Genomic DNA, 13164 nt, shown 5'->3' on the forward strand with positions numbered 1-13164 from the left:
AGGGATTGAAGTTGTCAATTCGTACGTTCACCGGGGAGTTAACATGCTCAAGGGCATTTTAGGAATTTCGAGTTTAGTAAAAAATTCTGCATCAAAAAATTTAGAGTAGCTATGTGCACTAACCAATTATACTAATCCAAATACTACACTGAAAATTTAAATTTTTTTTAGGGAGAATTTCAAATTTCCAATGTTATTACTTGAATTAGTACACATTGGTTAGTGCATATAGTTTTATTCACAAATTTTAATAGTGAATTTTATTTTTTACAAAAAACAGTTATTGAAGAAGAAATATTTAATATTCCAAACCTAGTTACTAGTTAGAATTAAGTTGGACCCTTAGATTAATGACTATGTAAGTAATTATCCATGGCGATTCTTTTTTCCCCACTCAATTCAATTTTAAATTTTACACTTGGGGAATCCAACAGTTGTTTCCAATTGAAAGCCATTCTTTGGGGTGGTATCTAGGGTTTAGTGTTTAACACCAAAAATTGGTGAGGAAGTGATTGATGGAGGCCAACGAGATACATCAGAAGAAGGACTCCCATTCGATCCATATTGCGTGAAAAAGAAGATGATTTGAAGAGTTTTGAGGAGAAAGAGGATTGCTTCATTTTTATTTTAACCCTTATGAGTCTGTGATTTTGCCATCTCTCTATCTCCAAGGGTCATCATCATCCTCATATGTTCAAGAACTCTATCATTGCCGAAAAAGGCCAGGTTTTTATTAATTCTTTTTCCGTTGATTGGAAATTTTATTTTTTTTTTCTGAAGTCGGTGATTTGATTGTTAGTAGGTTGCTTGCAGAGATTACCCACATTCAAGACATTTGTGTTTGAAATACCATTTGAAACCACCCCTCAGAGAAATACTGTAAATCGGTATCAAGTTTAACTTTAATTAATCTTTTGTTATTATTTGTGTAGTTAATGATTATGATAATTAGAAAAATAATTTTTAAAAATTATCATTGCTTTCAAATTTTTGAATATATATTAATATTTGAAATTGTGTTGGATATGAATCTGTTTTCAGATAAAATTAAAGAAAAGTGGTGAAACCGACTTTTAATCAATTTCTGTACGTTTCGAAAATATTTCGACTCATTTCAACTAAACCATTTCATAAGATTACATTTTCGTAAGATTGTTGTATTGGTTTTTAATATCAAACAAACCTTAATCAAGAGTTTTTGATGATGAGATGCAGTGGTACTGTTATGTTGCGAATTGGCTGCGCCATGCAATTTCGGACAAAACCTGTTGAAGCTAAGGATGGAAGTAAAATGGGCATTGTGATGCCTCAGAGAAGGGCGATCGGCAGTCCCTGAGGAGGGTTTTGACGAACAAAATCTGAAATCAGAAATAGAAAACAAGAATTAACTGACTACTGTGTGATGACATTAGACAATGTTAGTTTGATCGTAAAAATTGGGAAAGTGCCTTTTTTGGCTATTGTAAAATCAAATTCATTCTTGGAATTGTGATTTTGGGTAATTGAAATGTCACAAAAAATATTATTCTCTTCATTTAGTTAATTTCTTGTATTTATTTGCCTTGAATGGCTTTAATTTTGTTTAATTGAATACTCTGATATTAAATACACAAAATTGTTAGTATTACAGACATTTATATTGAATTTCAAATATATATATGATGACTTTCTTAATTTTTTTTTTAAATAATCAAACTCGATTTTATAACATCTTTTCATGTAGAAAGCATTTTTATTTAATTTGAATTAATGTGTTTGGAGAACAATATTATTAGGTTTGAGATATTTAAACTTCTAAATTCAGTAATGTTCTATTAGTTAATTTGATATTCAAAATTTAATCTAATATTTTCCTACCATATCTAAAATTCACTTATCATGATATTTAATTTATCTGTATTTATTAATTGATTTTCTTTAATCATAACTGATACGTCTTTGTAAAAAAAAAACTTTATATAAAGTTTTATAAATATAGTATTATTCTAGTATAAATTAACAAAATTTAAGTTTATTTTCATATAAAAAAAACATTTAAGTTTCATTACTTTTTGACATTGACTTGAAATAATTAATTCGATTTTTAAGTGTTGGTATATATTAAGAAATTAACTCAAGCACCAAGGTCGTCCAACAGTGCTGGTTCAGCAATTTTTCGGCGCATGTTGAGCAATTATTCCGAATATGAAACCAAAATTTCAATTCTTAATTAATTTAATAAAACATACTTAAAATGGTGCTTATATATAATCAAGTCCACTATACATAAAACCGAAGATTTTTAATTTGATTCACTGTTTATATAAGATCAAACAAATTTAATTAAAACAATACATAACTTCAGACCACCAAAACAGAACACAATATTATAAATTAATCACTCTGACTCAATGCAAACACAAAATTCAAGTAAAAACGTAAAATTAAAAATAACAGCCACACAATAATTATTCAAATAATCTTATAATAACCAAAGAAAATCCAAATCCAAGCCATGCATGCATGCACTCATGGAACCTGAGTCCTCATCCTCATCGTAGAAAACCTAGCGAGTCCAACGGCCTGCTGCGGTGGAGAGTTTCATGAACACAATAGCCTTCGAGAATATCTCCTTCTTCAGCAGTAAACCCCAGAGTATCCATCATGTTCGGCCAGCACTGCTTCGCGATTATACGATGGCTTCGCAACATCCATGGCCAAGGTATGTCTCGCCGTTCACAAAGAACAGTATAATTTCTGAAGAGCACGCTTGAAGCTGAATCAAGGAGTCCCAGCAATTCGATGGTGATCGTTATCATTAGCCCCATCCAATTTCAAAGTGCGGCGAGAGTTGATGAGCTAAGGTTCAAGGTGGCGTGCAGTGGCCACACTGGAAGCCAGGAACAAAGCCGAAAGAACAGCGATAAGAAGAGCTTGGAAGTGGTAGAATAATAAGCCTTTGTGTTGGGAGTACTGGTTAATTGATTGATTAATTACTAAATGGTTGGTGAAGCTAGGGTTTATAGAGAGATTTGCATCATTTGACATTAATGTTCTTGAACGTTATGAGGCGAAAAGCTGAAGATTAATTAATTAATTTAATGCTTGTGGTTATGGAAGTTGATGAGGCCATCCATTTATATGTAATGTATTAAGCAACTGTTGATCATATAATCGTTCAAAGCAAATCTGTATTTAGCTTTCTTTTAATTATCATTATCATTTGTTGATGAGCCATCCAATTAATTAATTAATTACACAAATTGAATATTTAGAACTTTCTCTCACACCCTTTCTGACCTTTCATTATCTTCTTCGTAATTTCTTTTGGGCAGTTACTTATTCAACTCTGAATTAAGTATGGAATGATTATATATTAATTAGTACACAATAACAAAATTGTGTCTCTTGTTACAGCAAGTATTTGATTAAATTAAACATGAATTTCGGTTAATACGTTGTCAAAAATTAAGATCAAATTTCTGTTAAGAACAGAGATAATAAAAACATGAAACTCAGTTCCCTGATTCTTATGTGGTTGAAGTATAAAATTATACATTCTCTATATCAAACGATGGTTAATTTGCTTGCTCAAACTTAATTTGGGTATGTTATGTAGATTTTGGGTAAACGAGGGAATCCAGATCAGTTTGCGGTACCCAATAACTCTTCGGAATCTATTAAACAACTTATAAGTCAAGACCCAAAAGTTACAAAGTGATAGATGACCTTAGATTTGAACCAAAGGTCAATGAATAAACGACATCTTTAACGTTAAACAATCCCTTGTAATTCATGTTATGTTAGTTTTCTTCTTTTAATAAATATATTATGAATCCTCTTGAGGGTCACTCTTGATCTTGATTAGCTACCCTTTCCTTCTCAAAAAAAGAATAAACATTAAACAAAATAAGTTAAATTACGAACCCAAATGGAAGATCTAAACCTTTTTCTTCTCTACCCTTTGAAAATTCTTACGCTTGTGGTAACTTTGCCTCAATTTCCTCAAAAGTCATTGGTTCAAACTCACGCTTGGGCAAATTTAAGAAAAAAAAATAGTTCTCTAATCATTAAAGTATGCTTCTCGAATAGTCACATTTAATCGGAGAGTCTTGGGTTAAGTTTTGTTTTACCAATATCCAATGGGGGGCTAGATTGAATGTTGGTTTTTCGTTAAGTATTTTTAGAGAATCCATCATTCAACAAAATGTGGCTGTAGTTTAGTGGTAAGAATTCTACGTTGTGGCCGTAGAGACCTGGGTCCGAATCCCAGCAGCACAGCTTTCGACTTAGCTCAGGTGGTAGAGCGGAGGACTGTTGTGGGTACAACCCTTGGCGGCTATCCTTAGGTCGCTGGTTCGAATCCGGCAGGTCGGACCTTTTTCTGATTGTTTACTGAGATCGGATATTTTTTTTTTTTTTTTCTGATTGTTACTGAGAAAGTGGAGGAGAGAGAGTGAGAACTGTACACTGCACCGAAAATATTATTCCTATTCCATTTCACTACATAGGCACCTACACTCTACAATCAATTATTCCATTTGCTTTCATCAAGAATTAAAAATAGTTTGATAGGGTGGAAGTTTATATCTTCTTCATATTCACAGGTATTTTTAGATTCTACCCAGTACACAAATACACTTCAACATGTTAATTACAGTGGGAGAAATAGTTGTTCTGGGCCAGTCTTCTTGAATTGGGCTGGAGCTATAGAGCATAAATGGGCCTTTATTCACATCTAAATGTAGTATGGCCTGGCTACATGAATGCTTGTGGTATTGTCTCAATTTCTTTTTTGACTTGTTGGTGAATGTAATTTGCTTGTTCATTCGGCATTATGACACTTAATAAACACAAGTTTAATATAACAACAATCTACTATATTCTGACAATCTCTTCTCTATTTTCTTGAAACCAGAGAATTTATGACAATGAAGCTCTGATTTCTGATTCTACACACAGTCAAAACATAATGTGTGAATTTATGTGTTAAATAAACAAAGGACTTAATATTAAAAAGTAAAAACTTCTGCCTTCAATTATGCAGTGCAGGTAATTGCTCTACGCATTACACCAATATCATCAAAAGTTCAAATATTTCTGGGTATATATTTATTATTTATTTGAGATTTTAAGATCAAATTACTCTATGAAAGAAGGTGTTCATTATCTTTTCTTTTTCTTGCTTTGTTTTACTTTTTTCCCATCTTAAGGAAGAATAAAGAAAAAGCATAAACTCAATTCACAGAATCATGTGATCCAAGTACACAAAAATACCAATTTCTCAATGCACAAAAAATGCTTTACTGTTGCTTCTTCAACATTGTCGTTAAGAAGAAACTCTTTTGTTTGTTAATTCTACCTTTAAGCGCCGGCCCTCGATTTACCAAATCTAATTATGAACCCTTGAGGCTTAACTCGTGATCTCGTCAACTAGCCTTTCTGAAGATTAAGAAAATTCAAATACCAAATTGAAGATCTGACCTTTTCTTCTCATAGGTGTTCATCATTCTCAGACTTGTGGTGACTTGACTTCACCTCAATTCTCTCAACACTTGGGTTAATTTAATAAACAAAAATTACTTTGCTAATCATTAAAGTGTGGTTCTTGGAATTAGTGACATTTAATCAGGAGAGCTTGGGCTAGATTTGTTTATCAAGCTCCCATGCATCATGCACGTGGAGACCTGGGCTCCGATCACACCACCCACAAACAAAAGTTAGTCCAACCTGGCTCAACTTGGTCAATTTTACTATTATACCCGTAAGTGTCACTTTTGAAACCTGTGTTTCTCGATATTTTAAGCCTTATTAATAATGTAGGCTACTTGATTTTCATGGCCGAACGACATGTTCCCACCCAAACTTTGCTCAAAGACAAGTTAGTACCCAAAAAATTTCAAAACAACATACCCACTTTACGTCCCACGTCTGTTAGTGAATTCCGTCTTTAGTAACTGAAAATACTAAAACACTCTTGGGTGCGTTTGGCTCCCTGTTTTTATCCATTTCCCAATCCTATTCTCCAAATAATGTTTGGCACACTATTCCAGAAATATTACCCTATTTTTTTAATTAAATTTAGACCCATAAAGTTATTAATTCACTAAATAACCCCTAAAATTATTTTTTAAAAATTAACAAAAACCCCCCATCAACCCAATTGTCAGATCGGCAACCACCGCCGGTGATAGCGACATCTGTACAACGGCCTAAATTTCGACCATAAATGGCCGGAATTACACCGATCTGGGCGTCAGTGACGGCCAAAGAAATGGCCGTCGTGACGGTCAACGAAGTCCAAATCTTGGGCGTCGTTGACCGAAAACGACGGCACATCTTTGGCCGTCGCTGACGGCCAAAGATGGCCGTCGTTTTGGCCTTTCCGACCGTCGACGGCCATAACAGGCCCTTAGATCTGGCCTTTTCCGGCCAGATCCGGTGGATTGGCCGAAAAAAGGCCATAATGATGCGTTACGGCACAGATCCGATCGGTCTGTGCGTAACGAAATTTTCCTACTAGATTCCGACGGTGGCGGGGGCGGAATCTGACACTGCAGGTGGTGGGGGGTGTTTTGTCATTTATATAGTAGAGTCTTTAATTAAATTAGTAAACTCTGGGGCTGTTGCCGAACCTTAACTTATAAGCTAAAAAATGTTATAAACAAACAGGTCAGCTTAATTTTAGAGCTTATAAGCTAGTTTGACCAGCTTATAAGCTTAGACAAACACCCTCTTAGTGTTTTACTTTTAAAACTCTCATGTTTTATTATAAGATTGGGAGTAAAAGATATATTCCCACCCAAGGTTTGATGAAATCCCAAGTTAGTACCATTGGTTCCATTTATTCCAAATTCTCATCCTTAAAGTGACGGAAAAACGTTTGATGTAACGGTAAGGGGGTAAATTGGTCATTTTATATGGGTGGCACACGTTAGCAGACCACCGCCTCTAACAGTCCTTCGACGCACATTAGCAGCCGTCATTCCCAACGTTTTTCGCTCTTTTTCGGCGATTCTTCCACCCAAAATCACCTTTGTCACCACCATTTGAACCCTCATCCTCCCCTCTACAAAACCATACAATTCACAACCCCTTATCACTCGCCGATCTCCGGCCACGACAACGAAAAATGGTTGATGAACACGAACTCTCGGCTGGCGAATGACGACGAAACGGTTGCTAGGGACATAGGGTTTTATAGATTTAGGGACGGTGGTTGCATTGGTGGTGTCCAATTGGATTTTCACCACCGGAATCCGGTGAAGAACACCGAAACCCTAAGCTTAACGGTGCCAACGATTGGAGAGGTAAATGAGTCAGGAACCAGAGGGGTTTTGGACGACGGACTATAGGGAAGGTGATGGAGGTGGCCAGGGGGTTCGACGTCATCGGAAACAGCCCAGATCAGGCTGTTTCCAGTGAGGGTGTATAGTGATCGAGGTGTTTTTGATATAATTTAAAAATAAAATGGCAAGTTTTGTAATTCTACTAATTTAGGAGTGAAAATATAATTTATTAATTTAGGGTTAAGGGTATTATGGTAATTGCACTCTCTAAACCCTAAAAATTCATAACACTGTTACTTTAAGGGTGGAAATCTAGAATAAATGGAACCAATAGTACTAACTTGGGATTTCGTGAAACCTTGGGTGGGAATATGTCATTTACTCTAAGATTGGAAATATGGCATGTTTCGGTCGCCTAAGTCCTAAGAGTGTGCCCCAAGTCTATCAGATAAGGAAGGTTGGATGGGCCGTGTCACTTAAAATATCTTTATCTTAAGTACTCCTTACCTAATCTAGATTTCTATACAAAGAGGTTACCAAATCAAAGGTAATCACTCACACATATAAATGACAACATAACACAAGTTTTATCATTTTAAAATCCTAAATATCTGAGGCTAAAGAAGACTAGACTGTATGGCAGAGGTTAGCTATTTACGAGTGTCATCCAGACTATATTAGGCTAAAGAAGACTATATTGTATGCAAAGGCTAGCTATTCAGAGTGGTGTCCCTACTTATCTGGGCTAAAGAAGACTAGACTGTATGACAGAGGCTAGAGATTGGATGTCAACCGTATGTTGACTCGAACTTTAACATACTAAAGGGCGTTTCAGAAAGGTGTTTGTTTTACTGTAGATGTGGAATTTGGCTCAGGCCCAAGGGAGGAGGGACGGGGCCCATTATTTTTAACCATCCCCCAACAAAAACAAATTACATAAACCCTCAAGAGTCCTTCGGATTTGGGCTCGCTCTTGAGGGCCAGCCTAGAATCGACGGACCCAGGCCTTGCCCACCTCTCAGTTTCGGGGATTTTGTTAGGGATTGAAGTTGCAATTCGTACGTTCACGGGAGTTAACATGCTCAAGGGCATTTTAGGAATTTCGAGTTTAGTAAAAAATTCTGCATCAAAAAATTTTAGAGTAATGCTATGTGCACTAACCAATTTATACTAATCCAAATACTAACACTGAAAATTTAAATTTTTTTTTAGGGAGATTTCAAATTTCCAATGTTATTACTTGAATTAGTACACATTGGTTAGTGCATATATTTATTCAAAATTTTAATAGTGAATTTATTTTTTACAAAAAACAGTTATGAAGAAGAAATATTTTAATATTCCAAACCTAGTTACTAGTTAGAATTAAGTTGGACCCTGTGATTACTGACTATGTAAGTAATTATCCATGGCGTCTTTTTTCCCCACTCAATTCAATTTTAAATTTTAATCACTTGGGGAATCCAACAGTTGTTTCCCAATGAAAGCCATTCTTCTTGGGGGTGGTATCTAGGTTTAGTGTTTAACACCAAAAATTGTGGAGGAAGTGATTGATGGAGGCCAACGAGATATCATCAGAAGAAGGGACTCCCATTCGATCCATATTTTGCGTGAAAAAGAAGATGGATTTGAGAGTTTGAGGAGAAAGAGGATTGCTTCATTTTTTATTTTAACCCTTATGAGTCTGCTGATTTTGCCATCTCTCTATCTCCAAGGGTCATCATCATCCTCATAAGTTCAAGACATCCTATCATTGCCGAAAAAGGCCAGGTTTTATTTAATTCTTTTTCCGTTGATTGGAAATTTTTATTTTTTTTTTCTGAAGTCGGTGATTTGATTTATTTTAGTAGGGTTGCTTGCAGAGATTACCCACATTCAAGACATTTGTGTTTGAAATACCATTTGAAACCACCCCTCACGAGAAATACTGTAAATCGGTAATCAAGTTTAACTTTAATTAATCTCTTGTTATTATTGTGTAGTTAATGATTATGATAATTAGAAAAATAATTTTAAAAATATACATTGCTTTCAAATTTTTGAATTATATATTAATATTTGAAATTGTGTGGATAGAAATCTGTTTTCAGATTAAAATTAAAGAAAAGTGTGAAACCGACTTTTAATCAATTTTGTATCGTTTCGAAAATATTTCGACTCATTCAACTAAACACATTTTTCAAGATTACATTTTCGTAAGATTGTGTGATTGTTTTTTAATATCAAACAAACCTTAACAAGAGTTTTGATGATGAGATGCAGTGTTACTGATGTTTGCGAATTGGCTGCGCCATGCAATTTCTGGACAAAACCTGTTGAAGCTAAGGATGGAAGTAAAATGGCGCATTGTGATGCCTCAGAGAGGGCGATCGGCAGTCCCTGAGGAGGGTTTTGACGAAACAAAAATCTGCAAATCAGAAATGAAACAAGAATTAACCTGACACTGTTGATGCATTAGACAATGTTTAGTTTGATCGTAAAAATTGGGAAAGTGCCTTTTTGGCTATTGTAAAATCAAATTCATTCTTGGAATTTGGATTTTGGGTAATTGAAATGTCACAAAAACATTTTATTCTCTTCATTTAGTTAATTTCTTCGTATTTATTTGCCTTGAATGGCTTTAATTGTGTTTAATTGAATACTCGAATTAAATACACAAAATTGTTAGTATTACAGACATTTTATTGAATTTCAAAAATATATAATTGATGACTTTCTTAATTTTTTTTCTTAAATAATCAAACTCGATTTTATAACATCTTTTCATGTAGAAAGCATTTTTATTTAATTTGAATTAAGTGTTGGAACAATATTATTAGGTTTGAGATATTTAAACTTCTAAATTCAGTATATGTTCTATTAGTTAATTTGAATATTCAAAATTATATCTAATATTTTCCTACCATATCTAAAATTCACTTATCATGATATTATAATTTAATCTGATTTATTAAATTGATTTCTTAATCATAATCGATACGTCATTTTGTAAAAAAAAACTTTATATAAAGTTTTATAAATATAGTATTATTCAGTATAATTAACAAAATTTAAGTTATTTTCATATAAAAAAAAAATTTAAGTTTCATACTTTTTGACATTGACTTGAAATAATTAATTCGATTTTTAAGTGTTGGTATATATTAAGAATTACCTCAAAGCACAAGGCGTCCAACAGTGTGGTTCAGCAATTTTTCGGCGCATGTTGAGCAATTATTCCGAATATGAACCAAAATTTCAATTCTTAATTAATTTAAAAACATACTTAAATAATTGGTGCTTATATATAATCAAGTCCACTATACATAAAACGAAGATTTTTAATTTTTGATTCACTGTTTATATAAGATCAAACCAAATTTAATTAAAACAAATACATAACTCAGACCCACAAAACAGAACACAATATTATATAATTAATCACTTGAATCAATGCAAACACAAAATTCAAGTAAAAACGTAAAATTAAAAATAACAGCCACACATAATTATTCAAATATATTATAATAACCAAAGAAAATCCAAATCCCAAGCCATGCAGCATGCACTCATGGAACCTGAGTCCTCATCCTCATCGTAGAAACCCTGCGAGGTCCAACGGCCTGCTGCGGTGGAGAGTTTCATGAAAACAATAGCCTTCGAGAATATCTCCTTCTTCAGCAGTAAACCCCAGAGTATCATCATGTTCGGCCAGCACTGCTTCGCGATTATACGAATGGCTTCGCAACATCCATGGCCAAGGTATGTTCGCCGTTCACAAAGAACAGTATAATTTCTGAAGAGCACGTTGAAGCTGAATCAAGGAGTCCCAGCAAATCGATGGCTGATCGTATCATAGCCCCATCCAATTTCAAACGTGCGGCGAGAGTTGATGAGCTAAGGTTCAAGAGTGGCCGTGCAGTGGCCACATGGAAGCCAGGAACAAAGCCGAAAGAACAGCGATTAAGAAGAGTTGGAAGTGGTAGAATAATAAGCCATTTGTGTTGGGAGTACTGGTTAATTGATTGATTAATTACAAATGGCTTGGTGAAGTAGGGTTTTATAGAGAGATTTGCATCATTTGACATTAATGTTCTTGAACGTTATGAGGACTGAAAAGCCTGAAGATAATTAATTAATTTAATTGCTGTGGTTATGGGAAGTTGATGAGGCCATCCATTTATATGTAATAGTATTAAGAACTGTTGATCATCATAATCGTTCAAAGCAATCTGTATTTAGCTTTCTTTTAATTATCATTATCATTTGTTTGATGAGCCACCAATAATTAATAATTACCACAATTGAATATTAGAACTTTCTCTCCACCCATTTCTGACCTTTCATTATCTTCTTCGTAATTTCTTTGGGCAGTACTTATTCAACTCTGAATAAGTATGGAATTGATTATATATTAATTAGTACACAATAACAAAATTGTGTTCTTGTTACAGCAAGTATTGATTAAATTAACATGAATTTCGGTTAAAGTTGTCACAAAATTTAAGATCAAATTTCTGTTAGAACAGAGATATATAAACATGAAACTCAGTCCCTGATTCTTTGTGGTTGAAGTATAATATACATTTCTCATATCAAACGATGTTAATTTGCTTGCTCAAACTTAATTTGTAGGTATTATGTTAGATTTTGGGTAACGAGGGAATCCAGATCAGTTTGCGCGTACCTCAACTAATCTTCGGAATCTATTAAACACTATAAGTCAAATGACCCAATAAGTTACAAGGTATAGATGACTTAGATTTGAACCAAATGCTCAATGAATAAAGCGAACATCTTTAACCGTTAAACCATCCTTGTAATTCAGTTATGTTAGTTTTCTTCTTAATAATATAATTATGAATCCTCTTGAGGGTCCTCTTGATCTTGATTAGCTACCCTTCCTTTCTCAAACAAAGAATAAACATAAAAAATAAGTTAAATTACGAACCAAATGGAAGATCTAAACCTTTTTCTTTCTACCTTTGAACATTCTTACGCGTTGTGGTCATTTGCCTCAATTTCCTCAAAAGTCATGGTTTCAAACTCACGCTTGGGCAAATTTAAAAAACAAAATATGTTCCTAATCATTAAAGTATGCTTCTCGAATTAGTCACATTTAATCAGGAGAGTCTTGGGTTAAGTTTTGTTTTACCAAATTCCATGGGGGGCTAGATTGAATGTTGGTTATGTTAAGTATTTTTAGAGAACCATCATTCAACAAAATGTGGCTGTAGTTTAGTGGTAAGAATTCTACGTTGTGGCCGTAGAGACCGGGCTCGAATCCCAGCAGCCAGCTTTTCCGACCTTAGCTCAGTTGGTAGAGCGGAGGACTGTAGTGGGTACACCCTTGGCGGCTATCCTTAGGTCGCTGGTTCGAATCCGGCAGGTCGGACCTTTTTCTGATTGTTTACTGAGATCGGATATTTTTTTTTTTTTTTCTGATGTTTACTGAGAAAGTGGAGGGAGAGAGTGAGAACTGTACACTGCACCGAAAATATTATTCCTATTCCATTTCATACATAGGCACCTACACTCTACAGCATATTATTCCATGCTTCTTCATTCAAGAATAAAAATAGTTTGATAGGGTGTAAGTTATATCTTCTTCATATTCACAGGGATATTTTTAGATTCTACCCAGTACACAATACACTTCAACATGTTAATTACCGTGGGAGAAATAGTTGTTCTGGGCCCGTTCTCGAATTTGGGCTGGAGCTATAGAGATAAATGGGCCCTTATTCACATCTAAATGTAGTATGGCCTGGCTACATGAATTGCTATGCGGTATTGTCCTCAATTTCTTTTTGACTTTTGGTGAATGTAATTTGCTCTGTTTCATTCGGCATTAGACACTTAATAAAACAAGTTTAATATAACAACATATCTACATATTCCTGACAATTCTCTCTCT

The 13164-nt window shown here is 34.3% G+C and overlaps 1 non-coding gene across 1 annotated transcript; it reads left to right on the top strand.

Moving 5' to 3' along the window:
- The first annotated feature begins 12549 nt into the window (after positions 1–12549).
- On the top strand, positions 12550–12642 carry TRNAY-GUA. The gene is made up of 2 exons: positions 12550–12586; positions 12607–12642. It is a non-coding gene; the product is annotated as a tRNA-Tyr (tRNA).
- Positions 12643–13164: the final 522 nt, after the last annotated feature.

The sequence above is a fragment of the Pistacia vera genome, unplaced genomic scaffold (genome assembly GCF_008641045.1).
Source record: "Pistacia vera cultivar Batoury unplaced genomic scaffold, PisVer_v2 Contig111, whole genome shotgun sequence".
Classification (NCBI taxonomy): domain Eukaryota; kingdom Viridiplantae; phylum Streptophyta; class Magnoliopsida; order Sapindales; family Anacardiaceae; genus Pistacia; species Pistacia vera.